We start from the raw sequence: 25391 nt of genomic DNA, 5'->3' as shown, positions 1-25391 counted from the left end.
ATTATATATATATATATATATATATATATATATATATATATATATATATATATATATATATATAACTCTGATTTAAGGACTAGGGAGACCAGACCATTATATGTGGCTTAAGGAGACAATATACAGATTTTTTAAATTTGCTTTTTTCTAAAAAGAAATACCAGATCAAAGATCTCTAGAACACCATTTAGTCGACTCTTGCTTTATTTTTTCATAATAAATGTCTCCTAAAAATATATGAAAAAAATGGTCTCCTTAATATTTTATGTTTCTCTCATATGACTTAAGGAGACCAGTGTATATTTTTTATAAATATAACTTGTGGTTTAAGTAGACCATTTTTCTTTCATAGTAATTTCACTTATTATGCATTAATTAACATATTGTTTCCAACCAGAATAGTTGCGGATGGTCATTAGTCAAGGTCAGCAGAAAGATATTTGTGCTAATGTGACTCAACATGATCAGTACAAAACTTTGAATTAAACTAAAGTCATTGCACAAGTGACTTAAATAGAGAGTAGTTGCCCCAGTGGCGCAGTGGTTAGAGCATCTGCTCTAGAGTAGCGAAGTAAGGAGTTGATCCTTACGTCGCAGGTTCAAATCCCACTGTGGGATGGGGAGACCGGTCCTTCAGATGAGACCGTATAAATCGAGGTCCTGTGTCGCAGTAGGTGCTGGCACGAAAAAAATCCCTCGATGCTCAATGGCCGTAAGTGCCGAGTATAGGACAAAATTTGCAGATCTCCACCGGCATGTGGTGGTGTCTCCATATGAGTGAAAAAATCTTGAGAGGAATGTTAAACAACATACAATCAATCAATATATAGAGAGTATAAGCCCAGAGTAGCTTGTTCTGATATCCACATTTAACTCTCAATGCTGTCGCGCACGTGGTGCAGTGGAAAGAGCCTATGCTCTAGAGTCGTGGAGTTAGTTGATCCTTTTGTCACATGTTTGAATCCCACTGTGGGACGTAGAGACCGGTCCTTCGTACAAACAGAAGTCCAGTGTCGCAGTAGATGCTGGCATGAAAAAGATCCCTCACTGCCCATTGGCCCTGAGTGCCGAGCATAGGTCATTTGCAGCTCTCCATCGGCAAGTGTTGGCATCTCCATATGAGTGAAAAATTCTCCAGAGGGACGTTAAACAACAAACAAACTCTCAACGCCCAAAACAGTTTAACCTAAAAGTGAATGCAGACACAGATTATTCTTTAGACCAAGTATAGTATACTCCATATTGTTTTGTTGAGGACAGAAAGTTCACAGTGGACATCAAGTAGCTTTTCCTACTATTTATACCCAGCTTCTTTTAAACCATATAGTCACCGAGTGCATTCGCTTTTCCAACTAATTGATGAAGTTCTGACCTATGCCTATATTTGTTTAAATTCTTTCTGATTTAAGAATACATTTGACCAGTTGAAACCAAGAGTACATGTACTACATAAAATTTCAAGGTTGTGATTAAGATTCAGTAAAAGTCATGCCCCATCCAGTATAGCAATATGTGGATGCCATGTTCAATATGCATATTTGCTATCATTAAACTTGCAGAGACCATGAATCAAAATAATTCAAATGCTTAAAAATCATTTTATTTTTACTGCTAGTCAAAATACAGTCACTCAAGCATATCCTTTGTTAATTTGAAAAAAAAAATGATAGTTTAACATTTATTATTAATACCATACCAAAGCACAAGATAGTGCACTTCTTACATAATCCAATGATTCATGCTGTGATTTTACCAATTTAGATGCTTCTTATTTACAGTTCAGTATACATGATATACCAGTACAATGTGACACTAACCTAGTATCAGTTAAATGGATCATTACTATTCTGTTTTAAAGAAGTTTGCAGGGTAAAAAGTATAATAAAATAGAAATGTTGATACATTTATTGATTGCATATGCTAAAAACTTTTATAAAATATCAAACATTGTATCATAACAGCTTTTACAAATTAATTCAATACATTCAAAGGTACAAAAATCAAATTATTTTCATCCACAGTTTTATCATATTCAGTTGAACAACAGCTACATCTATTATATAAAATGTATGGTAGTTGGCACTGATGGTATATATATCCTGAGCAAAAAAAAACCCATACCTAATCAAAGAATACAAAGCTCACTTCTATAAATGTTATCTACTAGTAAGGCAAAGTCTCACTCAACAAACACTTTGGTAATGTATATCATCTGGATCCAAAATCTATGCAAGTTGGTCTGGGTTAGATTTAACTGCTCAATAACCCTGAAAATGTATGTTACATCCAGCATCAGAAGCAGGATACATCATCTATGTTTACTGATCACCAAAGAGTACATTGTTACTTTGAATGAACCTTCTCTAAAAAACTGGTCATTAATCCAGAAAATCTAAGTCAAATCAAGGATTGGTACCCTGAAACATTTACATGTACATACATCATCTTTGCAGGTTTGTTCAACATAGAGTTTATAATTACATGAGAATAGGACTGCTCAAAACACTTAATCTTGTGGAGTCCCCCATGTGGCGCAAAGGATAGAGTTTGTAATCTAGAGTCGCAAGTAAGGATTTAATCCTTAAGTCTCAGGTTCAAATCCACTGGGGATGTGGGGACCAGTCCTTCAGATTAGACCATATAAACCGAGGTCCCGCCTAGCAGTTGATGTGGGCACAAAAAAGATCCCTTACTGCTCAAGGCCCCGAGTGCAAAGTATAGGTCAAATTTTGCAGTTCTCCACCAGCAAGTAGTGGCATCTCCATATGGATGAAAAATTCTTGAGAGGGATGTTAAACAACAAACAAACAAAAACAAAAAAACACATGAGGAAAATGTAGATCAGGTCAAGCATCTGAAGTAAATCTGTTAATGTGCTTTAATCCATGCAAGTCTGTCCAGGTAGAGCTTAGGAATGAACCTTGCTCCTTAAATTTTAACTGGGATGACAATGCTAGGTATATAGTAAGAACTCATCTAGACTGTCCAGAAAATCTAAAAAATATTTAGCAATTTCTTACTTGCATGATTTAAAAAAATCTGCAGTCTAACATTATTTCGAAAAAAATTTCAACACATTTTCTAATTTTCAACAAATTCAATGCACGATGAGACGATTTAACATTTCTTAACCACATACACTGTACTTAAAGTGCAATATACATGCATTATACTGTATGTTAAATCTTTACAGTTTTCTTCAAGTACTCTAATAGTATATGAAATATGAAGATTACCAACAGTGATCAAGCTTTAAAGTCCATTCATTTGAAACAATACATAATTAGAGCAGAGCAAACACAGACCTCTAAAAACACCAGGTGCAATGGAGGAGAAAGCATTTCCTGCCATGTGCTCCATGACATGATTGGGCAAATGGAAAAATCCACAAACAATTCAGTGTAAACAATTTTGATGAAAAACATTAGTCAACATTCAACTTAATGATCGATTGAATTTGCTATAACAATTAATTTACACGTAAGTGTACACACATGTATGCATACTAGATGAATTATTTCACAATATCCAAAATTGGACAATAATAGTTTCTAATCTAGCTAGACAACAGGAATTTTTCATTATTACTTAAATTACATGAAACTATTGAAGTCTATGAGATACAAATTATATCTAAAAATTATACACATTTTAACAAGTGTTTACAGTTTAGTGTATTTATTATACACAAATGATGACTTAGTAATTATGACTTACTAGTAAAGTCCACAGATTGACTTCCAGATTTCAGCTCAAAGGCTTGAAGATTTTTTAGTGGCTCTTTCATCATTTTTTTTTTCACTGAATATTTTCATTTTTATTTTCAAGACGCTGTTTTTGTTGAGGTCTTTTAGCTGTTTGATGCAATCCAAGAACTCCAAGGGCAATTTAAGAACTCCTGAATTTCTTTCTTACCTGGAAAAAATAAAAATTTAAAAGTTTAAAATATATTCAACTTACATGAAGAAAACTAGTAAAACTAGTGATAATGTAATAGACCTTTCATATGTTCCAAAGCAGCTACATGTATCTAATTAAAAAATATAAAGTTTGAAGTATTTAGAGTCACCAGCATTCTGAACAAGGGATATGTGTATTTGACAGACAGATGAATGAATAGACTGATCACTATAGAGCACCTTAGTCTTTTTTCAATAATCTTTATATTAGTGAAAATCAAATAGGAACTAGAGTGTTTCAAGGAATGTATATGTCACCTGCTAGGTATCGTCATTAAAGAGGTAAATAAATCTAAGAGTGGTCAGCTATTAATTTAATATTAGCATGGAGGTTCAAGCATTTGCCTGCAAGGAAAAAAAAGATCCAAAAGTAGTTAAAAGACTGGGATAGAATCTGGCAGTCAAAGAAAATATAGTTCCCCAGTCCTCAAATGAATAATTTAATTGAAATTATGAGGAATAACTATTTATCATTTTATTAATACACATGTAGGTGCTTCCAACAATCCTCGGAGGAAAGGAATTTCAGACTGTCTTTACTTTAATTGTCACTTTGTCAGTCAACACGATTCATTGTGGAATACTGATCCCAATGTATTTTCATAGTATTTAAATATAAGTTTGTGTGGTAACTGAATTTCATACAGTTTCAAAGTATAGTATCATGAGCTCAAAAACATATATAAATGCTAATTATCAAAACCCTGCCTCTCAAAATTATGGAGATATAAGGTGTGACAAACGGACAGACAGACACCAGGTAAAGTGATCTCTAAGTGTCGTTCTGCTCTGCAGTTGACACAAAAATGAAAGTCAGTCAATTTTTGACCATGTATATCACTTCAGTGATGAAAGGAATGCTGAAGTGGTAAGTCTATCCTAATTATTTGAAAATTGGTCAGAATATAATACATATGCTGTCCAGCCTTAATTTCATTGGCATAAAGCAGCACAAAATACGGCTTTATTGGATGGTGCAACTTGTTTTTCTAGGGGGCACTGTTGCAACCCTGGAAAAGAAAACAGGACTGGGGCTTGCCCCTAGGGGGCACTTACTGACCGGAAGTAAGCAAACAACAGAAATAGCAATACACTAGAAATATGTCCATAGGACATGTATGCCCGCCGAGTGTATAGTAATGCAACATGAAATTTTGTGTTAGTGTATGAAGTTTGATGAGAATATCTTGAAAAGTTTCTCTAAAATTGAAATTGAAATCTAAAAAAAATGGATATAGATGATAAATTCTCACCAAATTATGTATAGATGCATAGCCTTAGATATCAATATTTTAAATGGTTTTAAAACCATGCAAAATGCAAATTGAAGGAAAGTGAGGTCAAGATCACAGGAAAGGTCAAAAGTTTTTGAAATAGTTGAATAGGTCTTACTAATTATATATGTATCAGCATATTAAGTTTGATAAAAAATATCTTGAATGATTTCTTTAAAACTGAGCTAGTCACAAGCGTGGCGCCATGGTTAGAGCGTCTGCTCTAGAGTCGCGAAGTAAGGAGTTGATCCTTATGTCGCAGGTTTGAATCCCACTGTGGGACATGGAGACCAGTCCTTCGGATGAGACCTTATAAACCAAGGTCCCATGTCACAGTAGGTGCTGGCATGAAAAAGACCCCTCACTGCTCAATGGCCATGAGTGCAGAGTATAGGACAGAATTTGCAGCTTTCCACTGGCAAGTGGTGGCGTCTCCATGAGTGTAAAATTCTCGAAAGGGACTGCAGATTACCTGTAATGATTGACCAAAATCCCTACTAGGCTTTAAACTCTTCATTCTTGACCTGTATTTCGTCAAATAAGATTTTTCCAGTTAATTAAGGTAAAATTACTAATTGTTAAAACTGTAAATGATTTTTTTTTTTTACCTGAGCCAGATTTTTACTTTTCTTAAAAGTGTCTGTATTTGACTGTTGGTTCCACCTATCTCAAGGAAATGATCTGTAACAGTAAATGTTAGAAATCATAATCTTTCTGTATCTACTATAATCACGAGAAAAGGTGTTGAAAATTAACAGATGGAGATAAAATCAGCAGTCATATTAAAGGCTTTTTTTCAATAATCAATTTATTAGTGAAAATCATAAAAGTATTAGGCAAAAAGGAAAAATAAATGTTGTCATTAATTAACCTTGCATATCTCTACAATTTTCTGATAAGAAAATTGTACCCGATAGATGCAGTATAATCACCCTTTGCCTGCCCCTAAATTAAATTATGAAATTTTGATAGATTTTGATCTAGTAAGCAATTATTTAAAACAAGGTTTTTTTTTAGAGGTGCCTAGGGTCGAAATTCATAGAAAAAAACCTACAAAAAACGTGAAAACCTATTTCTATCATACTGGTTTATATTTATTACAAATGTCCTCTTAGTCAGCATAGCCCAGAATGATAGACCGCAGACTCTCACCATGAACATTTTTAGTGTCCTGGTTCGAAACCATTTGTTGGCACATTTTTATTTTTTCAAACTTTTTATCTGTATAAACACTAAAGAACGAGTGCACTTATGGGCCCCGGTAAAATGTGAAAAAATGAAGAATTAAATTAAGCATAATTTTCCATCTCAGATCATTAATTGATATCTAAACCATAAGATTCAACAAATTTTATCGCTGAAATTCATGAATACACAAAGAGCAAAGCCATACAATGTGGTAGGGGTCAGCCGACATTCGTGATTTTCTATAGTAAATCGAGGACGGTCAATCATTTCAAAGCTTTTGTTTATTGTCAGCCTAACATTGTACAAACTTGTGTGATTGACAAAAAATGCATTATACATTTATAAAACTTGTGTGAAAGTAGGAAATTTGTACATGATTAGGCTTGTACTTAAAATATTAAAAATGTATGAAAAGTTCAATGTTTTTCCTATAACAAGCAAGAGCTATTTACCTGTATGACCTATGTTGAACCCACCCGTGGAATAAATTATTTAAAATACTGGTAGTCACGTGAGTTCTACCCAGGTAAACATTCCTCAAAGATGCTCACTGTAAAACATAACCACGTTTTGTATCATTATATCGAAGTCAAGCTGCATAGAGAAGTTTGTATGTATTTGGTTTTAGGAACACGGGATGGTTAGGAGAGTTTAGTGTCGTTAAAATGTCATCATAAATAAAAGTGTCAAACATTTTTAACATTCATGCAAGACAATGGTACTGGTATTGAAAGCCACCTAAATACACTTTTTTTCATTTTAAAATTTAAAGGAACTAATGTTAATACTTATTGTATTATTTCAAATGCAAGCACGCAAATTTCTTAGTTTGTTCACTATGGATACAGGTATCTATACAACTTCATTCTATTTTTTTCTCGGGTAAAATAGTACAAGAAGTATCATTCGGCAAACGCGCCTGTCAATGATCCACCATCAGATTGTTCAAGTGTCTGATTTAAATGTCTCCTCCCCTTGATTTAAATAAATGAAACTCAAAATAGGTTCGGTACGACTTTTCCGGATTTGGGGTATCTATAGGCATTTAAAAAACTTCATTTGTTTCAAATCCATGCTGATTTAGGTGATGTTTTAATGTGATTTTAATTAGAAATGTCCACTTGTATTTAACTATTACCAAAAGAGAACAATTTGGTAATACATTCTAAAGTAATATGGCACTGAAAAAGGGCCCATTAAGCATTGCTTAAGTGCACTTGCACTTTGATTTTTTAATACAGGCTTTTGCATTTTACTTAATATATTTTCTTCCTTAAATGCATGTTTGGTGTTGATATAAAAGACATCTATGGAAATGCAGATCATAAATTCTCTTTAACTAAACGCAATCAACCGGAACTAAACCTCATTGTAAGCACACTTTGTTCGAGGACATGAATCATTCACTTTGTGTTACTCGATACTGCAGGTGTCATGAAAAAAAATCATACTGAGCAATAATTGCTGTGTTTGCCTTTCAAGAACATAATGACATGTAATAGTACTGTTGTGCCAGTGGGAGAGATACTGTTCTATGCAGAGTAGATGCAGTTCATTCCTCAGGAAAAATGTGTGCATTGGCGATATGTTATGCTAAAAATGCATGAGGGTTTTCAGATTAGAAAAGAATGTGGTAAGGTCAATTAAGGTTTTATGTCCCATTGCCATTACTCAGTCAGACATCAAGAATGACCCTCAAACAAAGGATGTATCATTCTGTAAATACTGAGGTAGGATCACATGAACACACAGTTGAGTAGAATGAAATATATCGAGATAACAATCAGTATTCAAGCTCAAAAGCATCAAAAAATACAAAATAGGAGCAGAGCAAATACAGACCTCCAAAACATCAGAGGTGGGATCAGGTGCCATGGAGGAGTGAGCATCCCCTGCAGACCAGTCACACCCGCTGTGTGCTCCTTGTCACGACTGGGAAACAATAGAAAAATCCATACACAATTCAGTGTGTAAATAATGGCCTAACAATAAGTATGAAAAACGTCAGTCAGCATTTTACTTAATGATAAATTGTATTTGCTGACAAGGTCATTGTATCGACCATAGAACTTACAAAATGATGACTTTAAACAAGACTGCTGATATTCTTGTTTCAGCAATTTGTTTGTCAATAACTTATCTCCTTTTAAAAATTGTTCATACATAGAGGATGCTCTTGCGTATCGAATCAACTGAGAGATATAAACCCCGTATGCAGGTGATGAAGGTATATTGCTGAATAAGTAAGGGAAGTTGACGATTGAAAAGTTAAAGTCATCACGTTTATCATAAAGCTTGGTTGTTAGATTACCATTAATGTAGAACTAAAGCAATACATGAGAAACAAGAAACTACACACATGTGACCTAAAGTCAGTGACCGGAACATATATCGGTAAGCTTTTTCTAAAGACTGAAACCAATATTGGTTCTATAGGTCATCTCATATTTTTAACTAGAAGTGTTCCTTTGATATACTATATTTTACTTAATTTCTATAGACTTACTATACCCTGAAAAAAAAAAGGAAAACAGGAACTACCTGTTTAAATGACCCCGACCACCGAGGTTAATCTAAAGTTTGTCCCTGCCTACCTGAAAAACAGACTGCCTCGGGCAGTCAGTAATTTCCAACTCTGGTTTTTAGATGCTAAATGTTTAATATTTACAATTAAATGCTTATATTTACATTTTTAAATTCATGATAGATTGAGAAAGTCGATAAAATCATTTCTATATTAAGTCTGTATACTGTATAGGGGGAAAGTAACTCGCGGTGTTAATATTCGCTATATTCACGGTGTGAACAAATCCGTGAATTCAAGAAACAGTGAATAAGTTTTCAATAACCTACGTTATATTTGGAAATTTGAGAATAGACTACGATAGGTAAATATACGTGCAGTGCATGGTCATTTCAGTAATTACGAATCGTACCTGTCATTCAATTATTTTAATTATCACGCTTGACATTAATTTAGATCACCCAGCAGATAATAACCTGTATTTGTAAAAAAAAAAAAAAAACTGTTTTAATAGCCAACGCTACATGTTTCATCAATCAAAACACTAGGGTCATGGGTTTTGAATACCCGTACGTAACTATGTTACGACGTGTATTTGTTACCTGCATTAACATGTTTTTATCGACATTTTGGTTTTAAAAAATCATTTAAATAACTATCAAACTTGCTGATGTATATATAAATCTACCCTGTTGTTCGTGAAGTGAATACATAACGCTGATTAATGCCTTCTAGCTATGCTATGGATTAAATGGATATAGACATTGAAGGGAGGTACATGTAACCTTAGTTATATACCGATTCCGCGAATTCAACAAACCGCGATCGTGTCAGAGGAGAGAAAAACATGAAAATTACAACCCCTGAAATTATCCCCTATACAGTACTTCAACCAAGAAATTAGTTGAAACTGGTTCCAGAAAAGAAGCTGAAAATGTTCAATAGTTTACAGACAATACTTGACACATGATGACTGAACAAGAACAGATAGCAATAAGTAATTTAAATGACTCAGGTGAATTATAACCTGTTCAATCTTAGATCCATCTTTTTTCTAATACGAGGGTTGATCCAAAAGTTCATCGAATTTAATTATTTCTAAAATTTTATTGTGATTTGATGAAAGCAAACAATAGGCATATTTATAATATAGAGTCATTATGCAACAATACTGGAAAATTTCACCACGTTCCAATTACCAATAAGGTCACATGAGCTTTCTGAACACTGATAGTTGTAAAATCCGGGGGAGACTTCGACATAACGTCAAGTTAAGTATGTCATGTCATGTTATAGGAGCATCTCACCCTCATGTTCATTCAACTAAGTAATTCTACAGAATATTCTGCCTTTTTCTCCTTTTTTCTCTCAAGAAAAGCCTGGGTATCCACCAATCGACTTATCTTTATATTACACTCATATTTCAAAAATACTCCCCATCTTTCCATATGATGTTCCAATTTCAGTAGCAAAGTCAAGCACAGTACGTCAGCGGTCAACATCCATCAACGCTTAATTTGTCTACGAGAAAAACAGACCCTCCAAAAGCAGCCACACCTTTAATCAACCTCCATGGAAGTTCTATTGTTCTTAAATTTCTCACGCCACTGGAAAATCAGTTGCTAAATGCATTTTTCTCCAGCCTGTATCAGTAGTATACCCCTTTAAGTCAGAGTGTTCCTAAGATTTTAACGAAACTTATAACTTGACTGAAATGTGATGTTCTGTAACAATTAAAAGATGAACAAGAAATCATCAACTAATAATCTAAATATCAAGTTAAATCAGTAAAACTCTCACATACAGGTATATTAGTGGTCAAGCAATCGTAATAATGACAAAATTCTCATTTTATTTGCCACTTGGTGCAGGTTTTTTCTTATATCACATTAAGAATTAAAATGATAATGAACGAGTAAATGTCTCCCCTGCATTTTAAAACATCCTTTGCTATGGCAACTGCCATAGAGTTACTATCATTAATATTTAAAATATTTTTTTATTAAAAAAATTCAACAAGTGTCTATATTCTTATTTGTAATTTTCAACCACTTTCACTAATAAATAAATAAAATAAGAAGAAATTCCATGAACTTTCGGATCAATCCTCGTACATGTCAGTCATTAAATTTATATAATATACAGTATGCATAAGGGAGACCAAATGTATTATTACTGCATTAAGGAGACCAACCACTATCCATATGTAAATCAGTATTCAACCACTTTCACTAATAAAAAAATAAAATATGAAGAAATTCCATGAGCATTTGGATCAACCCTCATACATGTCAGTCATTAAATTTATATAATATACAGTATGCAGAAGGGAGACCAATTGTATTATCACTGCATTAAGGAGACCAACTACTCTCCACATGTAAATCAGTATTCAACCGCTTTCACTAATAAATAAAAAAAAATATGAAGAAATTAGTGATGAGACATCAGTTAATTTTCATAATCGATCATCGGTTGGAATAGGTTACTGCTTCTGATGCGATTTCACCGATTATAATCGGATTTCTTCATAGTTTTGTATACAAAAAGCAGACTATTACAATAATTTCATTTATTTCTTTAACATGAATATATAAAATACATAATATATTATTTTCTTTGTTGTTTTGCTTCTTTTACACTTTCTAGACCTAAAAATATTTACAGTGGACACCCAACATGGCTGCCTAGTGGCAGAAAACGAACTTCAAAAAGTTGTGGGGGGAATTGATCAATCTATATTTAAGGTAAATGTTGACTAGGTTGCATATTTTATATCTCAAATAAAAGATACAATTAATATTTTTTAAATAAAAAGAATCAGCTGATTGATCAAACCAAAGAGCAAACGCAGATTTGGCAGAAAAAAAATTCACCCGGGGGTAAATTGAATGAGTCGGTCGGGTTATTACAGGAAACAAAAATAATTTTTTTTAGGCCCTATATATGCATCTTCGGTTCTTAATCACCTCTGCTTCATGCTAGTTGGCTAGTATCAGATGCAGATGCCATTTTCTTTCATTAAGAAGAAATAAATTTTAAACCAGAAATGGATAATTCTGGAATGTATTGTATTAGAAGTATGTTTCCGATGATCGATTATGAAAAACTATAATCGATCATCGGAATCGGTAGCATTTTTTTGTCAACAATCGATGTTTTCTGATTATCGGTACAACACTAAAAGAAATTCCACGAACTTTTGGATCAACCCTCGTACATGTCAGTCATTAAATTTATATAATATACAGTATGCATAAGGGAGACCAAATGTATTATTACTGCATTAAGGAGACCAACTACTCTCCACATGTAAATCAGTATTCAACCACTTTCACTAATAAATAAATAAAATATGAAGAAATTCCATGAACTTTTGGATCAACCCTCGTACATGTCAGTCATTAAATTTATATAATATACAGTATGCATAAGGGAGACCAAATGTATTATTACTGCATTAAGGAGACCAACTACTCTCCACATGTAAATCAGTATTCAAAACAGAGATTTTAATACCCTAATAATTTACATGTTTAGTTACATGAACTAAATCTATTTACCTTTGTCATAACGCAAGAACTGTTTTACATTCAGCCAACTTTAACATTACACATGCATACAGTGTATGCCATGCATTAGGAAGACCAGATGCATTATTTCAACATTAAAGAAACCAACTACAATGGAACAATTAGACAGTATTCCAAAATGTTCATTCCAATACCATAGTAATTTCCCTTAATTTGTTTGTATCTAGATGACTTAAATCAATTTATCTCAGCCAGAATTGGAACAAAAAAACTAATCATAAAAGTGGCCAAACACATGAACAGACAGATGGACATGATGATTCCTATGCTTATATATACCCAAAGTTGCCAAAGTAGAGCAGATGCAGTGGTTACAGCGTCTACTCTAGAGTCGCGGAGAAAGAAGCTGATCCTTACATCGCGAGTTTGAATCCCACTGTGGGACGTGGAGACCCGTTCTTCAAATGAGACAGAGGTATTAACAGAGGTCCCATGTCACAGTAGGTGCTGGCTCAATAAAGATCCCTCAATGCTCAATGGCTGTAAGTGCTGAGTATAGGACAAAAATTTGCAGCTCTCCACCGACAAGTGGTGGCGTCTCTATATGAGTGAAAAATTCTCAAGAGGGACATTAAACAACAAACACTATACACCCAAAACTTTGTTTGCAGAAGATTTTGTGATACATTCTTTACAAGTATACATATTGTTCATAAGGGAATAAAAATGCTATAATATATCATTAAGGAAAGCAACTGAAATTAAATGTGCACTTCTAATTGAACTAAACAAAATTACCCTTTGTCAGAATGTAGATTTATAAACAGGAAGGCTGTTTTTCTTCATTTTTTCCATGTCAGATTCAGACTGTTCTTGAAAAAATTCTGGCATACACCCTGTAAAAGTAAACAGTGCAGATAATAAAGAGCTTCTAAATAAACTGCATAATATTTAAATGATCCACTTAAAAGGGATAACAAATGCATTTAACTCCATCAAGGAGACCAACTGATATCCATATATATATAAATCAGTACATGTATTTTAATTGTGATATTTTAATATCCTAGTAATTTACATGTTTAGTTTCATGAAATAAATCTATTTACCTTTGTCCAATGACCAATGAGCACAAGCACTGATTTTTCCTCTTTTTTTCTTAACGGAATCACCAGGGCCAGTCTGCGGTCCATATGATTCTGGCATATGTACACTCTGTAAAATGCATATTTGTACCATGTACAGGCATATGAACAATATTTCTATACTACATACATGCATCATTAAACTTAATAATCTTTTTTTTCCAAAATTCATTATTCATAGTGTTTTGCTGTTAGCAAAATTCAACAAAAACTATACCATATATATACTTGCCTATGAGGTGGTCCACCTATAAGTCAGTTGTATTTTTTGAGGTTATTTTGGAGGGATTTGCTATTGACCCGCTTATAAATCGGTACAACTTTTTGCCAGAATCAATTGACAATTTCAAATCAATGCTCTGATGTTTTAACCTGGTTTCAAAATACTAATCTTTTTATGACTCACCTATAAGCTGGACATAGAGTATATACAGTACCTGCATTATACATGCATTAGGAAGACCAAATGCATTATTGCAATATTAAAGAGACCATTGTGGCAAATGAAATGAATGTATGAATTGTATTCAAAACTACGGGTGTACTAATTTGTCTGAAGTATATCATGATATAATGTGATACACAAAGACTTTAACAGGATATGTACATATACTCACATGCCTAAATGTAACAACAGGAATTATCGTTCTACAATAATTTATTGAAATTGCCAATATGAATAAACAAAAGCAAACTTTGTTTCGATTGTATGAACTTTAAGTTTTCTTTTTACACCACGGTCAGATAATCTAACTATCCCCCCTGGTTGGCTACCGGGTCATTCGTTAGACTGCCTTATCGGACATGATATTTACTGAAGATTTGATTTTTGGTACTGACTTTTATACTCAAAATAATGTCTTTAATTGTTTAATTTCTTGAGTTCAATATCACTTTGATGTGTTCAGGGTTTACTTTGATATGTAATGATGTGTATAAGCATGTATTTTCGATAATTTAAATTTCTAGTACAGTAATCGTCCCCAAGCTGCTGTTTCATTATCATGTCATAGTATCTCTGAGAGTGCATTTTATTAAAATCTGCAAATCACCTGGCCTGTGTAATTAAATTTAACTACCAAAAACAACAGCTTGGGACTAATAAGGTGTGATTATCAGCAATGGTCCCATGAAGCCTGTGCTAGACCTAACGGAAACGTTCAACAGAACGTAAAATTAGCATAATGGGATTATTGTGTACTAAGGTGTGAATTCAGCGGAGCGAGAATTTGTTGGACTTTGAGATAACGCATGTGTTTATAGCACTTGGAACCGTAAATCTACTTCGAGATAAGCGAGGTATTCGAGATTTCTGTGTTCGAGATACCAGGGTTTTTTAAAATCATAAATATAATAAAAACGGCCGGGACCATTGATTCACTTCGAGATATCCGTGGTATTCGACATACCGGTGTTCGAGATACCGAAGTTTACCTGTATATCGATACATATCTAGATTAATGAATATATCGTATCAAAAACAAGAGGCCCATGGGCCACAACGCTCACCTGAGCACATTGGCTAGGAAAAAGCACAAATCACTTCAGTTTAAAGGGGAGGGGGCTTGGATTTTGAACTACCTGAGGATGCTTCCATATCAATATAATAAATGGCTTTACTGTTCTTGAGCAGAAGATTTTTAAAGATTTTTTTCCTATATATTCCCTTGTTAAAAATTTGATCCACCATTGTGGACCCTCCCTACCCCCCCCCCCCCCATCATTTATCATTTGAACAAACTTGAATCTACACTACCTGAGGATGCTTCCATATCAATATGATTAAACATGGCTTTTCTGTTGATGAAAAGATTTTTTCCTATATATTCCTATGTAAAAATTTGATCCCACATTGTGGCCCCACCCTACCCCTGGGGTTTATGATTTGAACAAACTTGAATCTACACTACCTGAAGATGCTTTCATATCAATATGACAAAACATGGCTTTGCTGTTCCTGAGAAGAAGATTTTTCAAGTTTTTCTTATGTAAATCTTTATAATCTTTATCTTATGTTCTTATGTTCTTATGTAAAACTATGATCCCCCATTGTGGCCCCACCCTACCCCCAGGGGTCATGATTTGAAAAAAACTTGAATCTACACTACCTGAGGAAGCTTCCATATCAGTATGACAAAACATGACTTTGCTGTTCTTGAGAAGAAGATTTTTGAAGTTTTTTCCTATGTATTCCTATGTAAAACTTTGATCCTCAATTGTGGCACCACCCTAACCGTGGGGGTCATGATTTGAACAAAGTTAAATCTACACTATCTGAGAATGCTTCCATATCAATATGACTTAACAAGGCTTTGCTGTTCTTGAGAAGAAGATTTTTCAATTTTTTTTCTGTATATTCCTATGGAAAACTTTGATCGCCCCTTGTAGCCCCACCCTACCCCGAGGGGTCATGATTTGATACAAACTTGAATCTTCACTACCTGAGGATGAATCCACATCAGTATGACTAATTGTGACTTTGTTGTTCTTGAGAAGAAGATTTTTCAAGATTTTTTTCTACATATTTCTATGTAAAATTTTGATCCCCCATTGTGGCCCCACCCTACCCCTGGGGGTCATGATTTGTATAAAATTTAATCTACACTACCTGAGAATGATTCCATATCAATATGACTAATTGTGGCTTTGTTGTTCTTGAGAGAAAGGTTTTTAAAGATTTTTTTTCTATAAATTCCTATGTAAAATTTTGATCCCCCATTGTGCCCCCCCCCCCTGCCCGGGGGTCATGATTTTGTACAAACTTGAATCTACACTACCTGAGGATGCTTCCATATAAATTATGACTAATTGTGGCTTTGTTGTTTTTAACAACATCTTGAAAACAATTTCAAGATTTGTCCTACATATTTCTATGTAAAACTTTGATCCCCCATTGTGGCCCCATCCTACCCCTGGGGGTCATGATTTGAACAAACTTGAATCTGCACTACCTGAGGATAATTCCATATCAATTTTTTTTTCTACATATTCCTATGTAAAACTTTGATCCCCCATTGTGGCTCCACCCTACCCCAGGGGGTCATGATTTGAACAAACTTGAATCTACACTATGTAAAGGTGGTATCACCTAAGTTTCAACTTTTACAGCCCAGTGGTTCTTGAGAAGAAGATTTTTAAAAGATACCACTAAATTTTCACTAATTCTTAATTATCTCCCCTTGAAAGAGGGTGTGGCCCTTCATTTGAACAAACTTGAATCCCCTTTACCCAAGGATGCTTTGTGGCAAGTTTGGTTGAAATTGGCCCAGTGATTCTTGAGAAGAAGATGAAAATGTGAAAAGTTTACAACAACAACAACAACGACAAAGACGACAACGACAACAGACAATGGACAAATTTTGATCAGAAAAGCTCACTTGAGCCTTTGGCTCAGGTGAGCTAAAAATAACTTAATTCCAATACATTTTGGGCAGGCGGTTTTTTTTATGTAATTCTGTGAAAAACTTGGGAATTTCAATCACCAAAGATTATATTTACCGGTAACTGTTTTGAATTAAAACTGATCAAAAATGACATAATCATGAAGGAGGTAGCACATCTTAATGATTATTACAAAATCATAACAAGAGGCCCAAGGGCCTTAACAGTCACCTGAGTATAATACAACAATTTAGAAGTTAAATACACTGATAGTTGAAGCTTTGTTGCCCTAAAGCAAGAGAAGTAGGAAGATCAGGATCAACAAAATAATTAGTCTAGTATTCAGTATCAACTCATAAATTAAGTTCTAATCTGTCCCCCACTTCACACTATGCAGACTATTAACAAACTATTAGTGACTCTGTACTATTTATAAACCCATATTAAGACCTCTAGCATTGACCTCTCTTATGGTCCTTGAAGAACTTTTAATAAGATAAGTTATTTTTGTCTCATTTTTATTTATCTATTACTTACAGGTCTACCTGTTTATTAAAACTATATTAAAACTAAGAAAGTACTTTTTTAATTATACGATAAACATTCTTGCATAATTATCTTATTCTATTAACCTTTCAAATACATTATTTAGAGTGATTAATTATCAAAGGTGAATGGAAAAGGGGAATATTTTCTCTCAGTAGAATACAAATTAATAGAGCCCTGCCCAGAACCAGAATGCTTAGACCAATGGTCCAGATGTTTAAAAATCTGGTAGAAATACGCTTACTCATATCATTTAAACTTTTACTCAGTTTGCTTCCAATATGCCCAGAAGCAGAGTAGAATTTCACAGGTACAATGCATTTTCACTACAGATTCAACAAAGCCTTACCCTATCAGCAGAACCCAAGACCAAGGGTCAAGAAATTTACAAATTTGGAAGAGTTACCCTCATCATCATAACTATGGACTTCAAAGAATTAACACTTTTCCACTATATTATCAAAAGCCCCCCCCCCCCCCCCCCGTTATGCCAGAACCCCTGACCCTAGGACCACAAGATTTAAAAATTCTGTTCAAAGCTCCCATTTTCAACATAGCTAAGCAATTTATTTATCAGCTCAACACTAAGGAGCAGACAGGATTAATTAATGATTAATAGAATTAATGCTTTTTCACTATATAATCAATAGAGCCCCCCCCCCCCCCCTCAAGAACCCCCAAAACTGAGGCCATATATTTAAAAATTTTGGAAGAGGCATCCTTGTCTATCATAATCATGCACTAAGTTTGTTTATATAATCTCCAGTAGCAGAGAAGAAGATTTTCAAAGAATCAATGCATTTTCACTATATAATCTATAGAGCCCCGCCCTAACACCAGAACCCCTGACCCTGGGCCATGAAATTCACAATTTTTGAAAAGGCATCCTTATGCATCATAACCATGCACTTAGTTTGTTTAAATAATCTCCAGTAGCAGAGAAGAAGATTTTCAAAGGATCAATGCATTTTCACTATATAATCAATAGAGCCCCGCCCTAACACCAGAACCCCTGACCCTGGGGCCAAGAAATTCACAATTTTTGAAAAGGCATCCTTATGCATCATAACCATGTACTTAGTTTGTTTAAATAATACCCAGGAGCAGAGAAGAAGATTTTCAAAGAATTAAAGCATTTTCACTATATAATCAATAGAGCCCCGCCCTAACAGCAGAACCCCTGTCCCAGGGGCCATGGCTTTCACAATTCTGGAAGAGGCCCACCTCCTCCTCATAACTATGTACTTAGTTTATCACCTTAATGCCCAGGAGCAGAGGAAAAGACTTTCAAAGAATTAATGCATTTTCACCATATAGTCGATAGAGCCCCGCCCTAACACCAGAACCCCTGACCCTGGGGCCATGAAATTCACAATTTTGGAAGAGGTACTCTTGCTCATCATAACTATTTACTTAGTTACTTTATTTAATATCCAGAAGCAGAGAAGAAGATTTTCAAAGAATTAATGCATTTTCACTATATAATCTATAGAGCCCCGCCCTAACACCAGAACCCCTGACCCTGGGGCCATGAAATTCACAATTTTTGAAAAGGCACTTTTGCTCATCATAACTATGTACTTAGTTACTTTATTTAATACCCAGGAGCAAAGAAGAAGATTTTCAAAGAAATAATGCTTTTTCACTATATAATCAATAGAGCCCCACCCTAACACCAGAACCCCTGACCCTGGGGCCATGAATTTCACAATTTTGGAAGAGGCACTCTTGCTCATCATAATTATGTACTTAGTTCCTTTATTTAATACCCAGGAGCAGAGAAGAAGATTTTCAAAGAAATAATGCACTTTCACTATATGATCTATATAGCCCCACCCTGGGGCCAGAACCCCTGACCCTGGGGTCATGAATTTCACAATTTTGGTAGAGGGCTCCATGCTTATTACAATGATGCCAACAGTTTGACTGCTTGATGTCCAGGAGTAAAGAAGAAGATTTTTAAAGATTGCATTATTTTTGGTGGTTTTAGCCCCACCCCTCAGGCCCCAGGGGGGCAGGGACCATGAAATTCAAAATTTTTGTTCCCCTTCACCCATAGATGCTATATACCAAATTTGGTTGAAATTGGTTGAGCGGTTCCAGAGAAGAAGCTAAAAATGTTCAAAAGTTTACGACCGACGTACGACGACAGACAAAAACGGATAGCAATAGGTCACCTGAGTTTACTCAGGTGACCTAAAAATACATAGACAACTTTACTTAACATGTTGATTTTACAGTCAAGAAAAGTTTGAATTTGAAGTGTTATTTTTAAAGACGGTGAGACAAAAAATTAAAAATGAGTAAAAAACAATTATTATTTTTATAAAATTCATGCATAATGATCTATAAGACTTTTTTGACAGAATTGTTAAAGAATTCAATATATTGCATATCGCATTAAAAAATGTCTTTCTTTTTTTTTTTTTCAATACACAGCCCTAGCAAAAATGATATACAACAAGGACTTTGATTGGATTATTAACATTCATTCGACTAATCATAATTATTAACTGTTATTGCACTTTCATTTTCAAAATGTTGTTAGGTACATTGTTTGTTCACTCTTTTGCATTGATATTATAATTTATAAAAGAGTATTTTAGCAGAAAAAATTATCAATTTACCTTTCTTGGAATAAAGACATGTTGACCCTTGAGCTGAGATTTTCTCTTTTTCTATAGATTTGTTACACTGGGGTCCACATGATTCTAGCAGAGACCCTGTAAAAAAGGACTTAACTAAGGAAAAGCATGAAGAATATATGCCTATTATACATATCTTAAATTCTAATGAAAACAATGTTTTTTAATTAAGATCCATATATTTCTAATGATTGACATAATACAAATTCAAAATAAAATATGCATGTCTATATTATACACTGTACCTTAAGCAGACCAATTGCATTATTACATCCTTCAGGAGACCAACTTAAATCAATGTTTGAGAACTACTTGTGAGAACAATAAATTTGTCTACTTTACAGAACTAAATGTACATGTAATCTATAGGATCATGTTACTTTAATTGACCTGCCTTAGTTCAACACAGTAATCTAACAAAGAAATTGAGCCAAAACAACATTTTAAGACTTTTTGAACAGTGCATGTTCCTATCATTTCAAAACCATTACCAGTAAAAATGCTAATATAGGAAAATGATGACAATTAATTAATATTGTACTTTCAGGTATATTAGATGAAGTAATCTGATTCGTCAAGAAACATTTGTTAAAAAGCACTATTATCCGCTGAATAATGAAGCCATGCCCAGTGTCGCAACAGTCAACATTGCTTGACGACGGGTGATATTCCAAAAAATAGTGACTGCGCAGATTTATGCGCTCAAGGTTCACTATTATTTGTATTTGTATAAAACATTCAGTATAATATAATAAATATTGCATGTAGTTGAGTGCAATATTGAAAATTTTCACCCCTCGAAAACCAAATACGTCAAAAAGGGGATGGGTTTCTTTTCCAACTTCTACATAGTTTCGCCCCTGCAAAAACTGGTATAGACCTTGGAAATGTTTAAACGGGCTAAGAGAAATCAAATGCATCAAGAGTACTTAATTGTTTTTACCCAAGTTACATGCCAAAAAAGATTCAGAGAGACGTCACATAAAGTTAACGTTGATTTGAACTGAAGTTAGGGTGTCAAAAGTCATTCACGTCCAAAAGTGACATTGATCATGTGTGGTAGATAATAAACTCCTACAAGCTAAATATGCTGCCATAATCAAGTGAGGATCTTTCCCTAATCCTAAATATAAATCCATTTACAATATTATATGCACTTAAGCAGCTGTTTATGACATTGTAAAATTATATAAACAAGACCGGTTTATATAATTTATATCATAATATAATTTATATAATTTTATCAAGATAAGTGTATGGGGTAGAGGGAGCAGACATTGAGAATCAATGTTGTCGGACCTCGTGAAACTAAACTAACAGTCTTCCAAATAACCCAGGAGTCCAATGCCAGGGACCTGTTAAATTTGCAGCCGGGCATGAAAAAATTGCCAAATTACATGTCCGAAGAGGGCATATGTGAATCTTCTTTCATTGTACGATCTTTACTTGCCATTTATTCTGTCCTTCCCCCATTATTCGCTTAAACATTGCTATATGTAATGTCGATGGATTGCCTGTCTACATTCTCGATACGACCTGTCAAATGATTGTCAATCTAATCATTGAAGTGTTTAGTTTAACCTATTTGTTTTCTTGAAGTTGCTTGCTAAATTACGAGATGTTCATCAATGCCACATACTGTGGCACTACAGTCATGATCCCATTTCTGAAATTCAGTTCAGCTAAACCGCCAACAAATGACCAGCATGCAACTCAAAAGTTATTTATGAACAAAAACGCTTTAGAAAATGGCAATCACAGGCCATGGTTGGTTTACGATGCTGAAAAAATTAATATAAAACCTTTATACCTAATGGTTTTTTTTTGTTGCACAATACTGGTAAATGTAAGAATTTTGAGTAGGACATGTACAAATTTGAATGGGCTGGGTAAAAATGATAGGTCTACATGCCCGAAGGGCATGTGCTGAAAAAGAATTGTTGTGAAGACTGAACTAAAGCGACAGCGCCGGGTGATCATATAAAGTCCCCTTTATTACATAATAATTTGGCAAATTATCAACACATCAAGCTAAAATTTCCAACATATCTTAACGGTGAGAATTTTTATTTTTTAAGTTGAAACCTCGTGACCTGTGAAAAAAATGAAATTTGTATCCCATCTAAAGTCTTAAAATGTATCAAGGTAATTTTCAATACAAATTTGCAGTTGGGGTTATAAATGAAGGATAAAACCAGAGACCTCGGAATGGAACACTCGGAAGTCTCTGGTTTTATTCTACCCCCAACTGGAAGTTGTATCCCATCTAAAGTCTTAAAATGTATCGAGGTAATTTTCATGGAATAAATGAGTGCTTTCAATAAAGAGACTCGACCAGAGACGTCTGAAACGATTTATTTGACAAGAAAAAAGTCTCTTGAAGCGAATGATGTCATTTTAAAGTAGGTTAATGATTGATAATGATACATGAACAAAATACGAACTTGAAGCGGGGGTGCCTGAAATTGAGTTAGATACCTTGTGGTAAAAATAAGTAGGGGTGCACCGTATATGAAACAAGTGCCTGTGATTGATACTGATAGTCTGAAATTTCTCTTCACCTAAATATTAAAAGCTTGCAGTGATCGCTATAAATCTATACAACAGTTAAGTTACATACGGTAAACTAACATAAAAACAACATTACAACAGTCATGTTTACAGAAGGTACATTTTGAAGACTCTAGGTCAGTAGGTGAATGTAAACAGGTAAACACACGTGTGACAGTCACCGCAAATATGCACCACAAAACGACTTATAACATTAAAATGTAAATATTCATCTGCACACAGATTTTTGCATAATAATAATAATTTTTAAAAAGTGTAAATTAAAATATAAAATAAACAAACCTCAAACCTTGTAACAAGGCTTGTTTCCCTACAATCTTATTCTGGTTCTCTGTCACTGAAATGCAGGGAACCAGGCTGCGTTATTAAGTCGTACACAGATTTGTTGATACGAATAAACCTATAAACATATGGATACGAAATAAAATATTATCATAAAAAAATGAAAAATTTCAAATTGCTTGAAAAATTATCTTTATGTAGTTTATAATAAATGGTTGTAATTGTTTATTAATTTCTATCTATCCATTAAAATTTGATACGCATATCAGCTTAATATGTATCCGTCTGAACAATTATTGTTATTACACTCCCTGTCACATCTTCATAGTTAAGCCTGTAAGCATGGTAAGTAGGAATCAATTTCAGTTGAAGGGGACCAAAACCAAACATTTTTCAGTTTCATTTGGTGGGGAGGGGGGGGGTATAAACCTCAAATGATCATTTTATCTCTGTCACTGAACTGCTGAAAATAATGAAGGGAACTAGGCTGCGACAATGATTTGTTGACTGAATTAAAATACGAAATAAATTATCATACATACGAAATAAAATAATTTCGTGAAAAAATGAAGAATTTCCAATTGCTTGAAAAAAAAGAAGCTTTTCATGTATGTGATTTACAATAAATGGTTGTACTTTTATATTTTCTATATATCCATTAAAATTTCACAGTATCAGTATTTCACTATTTGTAAACATTAACAATAATATTAAATAAATGTTACACTCACTGTGGCTTTGACTGAGTTACTGTCACATCTTCATAATTAAACGAGAATATTCCCTTCCATAAATATTGCTATATCTGAACTGTTACCAATTAGTCTTTCTTTGGTGAAAGAAAACCTCAAGGATGGAGAATAGGCCCGTACGTAATTTAGTTGGAGGGGGGGGGGGGGGGGTGAGCACAACCAAACAACATTTTTCAGTTTCAGGTTGGGGGAGGCTACAAACCAAAAATTTTTTAATAAGCAAAAGAAAAATACATTATCAGAGGTTATTATTGAGGGGGCCCAAAAGCAAAAGAAAAATAGATCATCAGAGGTTATTATTGAGGGGGCCCAAGCATAAAGGAGCAATGTTTTCTATAGTATACCTAAATTTCAGCAAAATTACAGGTGGCCTGCCCCCCCCCCCCCCCCCGTTCCTTCAGCCATGTATTGTATCAAATCTGCTTCACCCTGATTCAGATTTTTTTTTACAGCATATATATTCTATTAGCAGAGGATCACATTATATTAATAAACAATTATTAAATTACAGCTATTTTTTTCTTACAGGGTCTGTTTCATTTATACTATATCATGATGATCATGTCCTGCATGATGTTTACAGAAAGTTTAATTTAAATTTTTAAGCTCGAAATAGCTGCGTCAACTTGCGAGACTATTTTTTCAACGTTCGGCCTAATCTTTAAATATTTAATTTGTTTGTGGACTTGCATAAAAGAATTAAAAAATATAGGGGCCTATCATTTAACTTTATTTCGAATTTCCTTCAGGATTTTATATACCGAACTATAGTCTAACGATTATTTAAAATCATACTTTTTCTCTTGAAAGCTAAATTACTAGGCAAAAAAAACAAACAAACAAACAAACAAACAAACGAATGTTTGTCTTGTGTATTCTTAATTACAACTTATTACTGTATCATTTTAGTTACTTACCCAAATTTCTCAACATCCATGGTGTTCAGAGGTCATTTTCTGAAAACTGAAGGGGCATTCCGATGGCATTCGGAACAAATGACGGAAAGCACTTGCTAAGAATTCAAAACATGGTTCATAAATTTACAATATTTTTCCTTTTTAGGTTTTTAACATAAAACATGGAAAACTAAGTTAAAGAAACACTCATTTGAACAAATCAAAAGCGGAAAAAATATATATGCTAGATTTTTTGTTTAATTGCATGTTTTTCATGGTCTCCAAAATGCAGAAAAATTATCCTTTGAAATTATACGTAGGTTATAAATTCTTTTCTTTTTTAGGGAAGATGATAGAAATTAGACAACTTTTGAATGTTAAATAACAGAGTTAAAGATTAATAAAATTTAATGGCAGACTGTTTATTTATCTATAAAAAGACATTTGCAATACTGATGAGGTCAAAATAATAGGGAGACCGAAAAAGGTCGCCTTAATCCAGTGGTCTCCCTAAGCCAGAAAATATATCCTCCTTGGTCTCCTAAAGCCATATGTCATATATATATATATATATATATATATATATATATATATATATATATATATAACCATTTTTATTATTTCACAGATAAATCTGCTTTTTTACGAGAAAATGTCATTTATTTACATATATATATATAATTTTTCTCGTAAAA

The 25391-nt window shown here is 33.8% G+C and overlaps 1 long non-coding RNA gene across 3 annotated transcripts; it reads right to left on the bottom strand.

Moving 5' to 3' along the window:
- Positions 1-1584: 1584 nt before the first annotated feature.
- Positions 1585-23129, bottom strand: LOC133193740 (uncharacterized). 3 transcript variants are annotated; one of them, XR_009721992.1, is made up of 6 exons: positions 23049-23129; positions 20178-20273; positions 13588-13693; positions 13277-13374; positions 5842-5914; positions 1585-3915 (listed from the first exon to the last, which is right to left on the bottom strand). It is a non-coding gene; the product is annotated as an uncharacterized LOC133193740 (long non-coding RNA). The 3 variants fall into 3 exon arrangements; XR_009721993.1 differs by lacking the exon at positions 1585-3915 and adding an exon at positions 5175-5705; XR_009721991.1 differs by lacking the exon at positions 5842-5914.
- Between the last annotated feature and the right edge of the window lie 2262 nt (positions 23130-25391).

The sequence above is a fragment of the Saccostrea echinata genome, unplaced genomic scaffold (assembly GCF_033153115.1).
Source record: "Saccostrea echinata isolate AGI-Se365-2 ecotype Australia unplaced genomic scaffold, CSIRO_AGI_Sech_v1 ptg000028l, whole genome shotgun sequence".
In the NCBI taxonomy this organism is placed as follows: Eukaryota; Metazoa; Mollusca; class Bivalvia; order Ostreida; family Ostreidae; genus Saccostrea; species Saccostrea echinata.
Note: the sequence above shows the minus strand (reverse complement) of the source record. Positions and strands in the feature narration are given on the sequence as shown.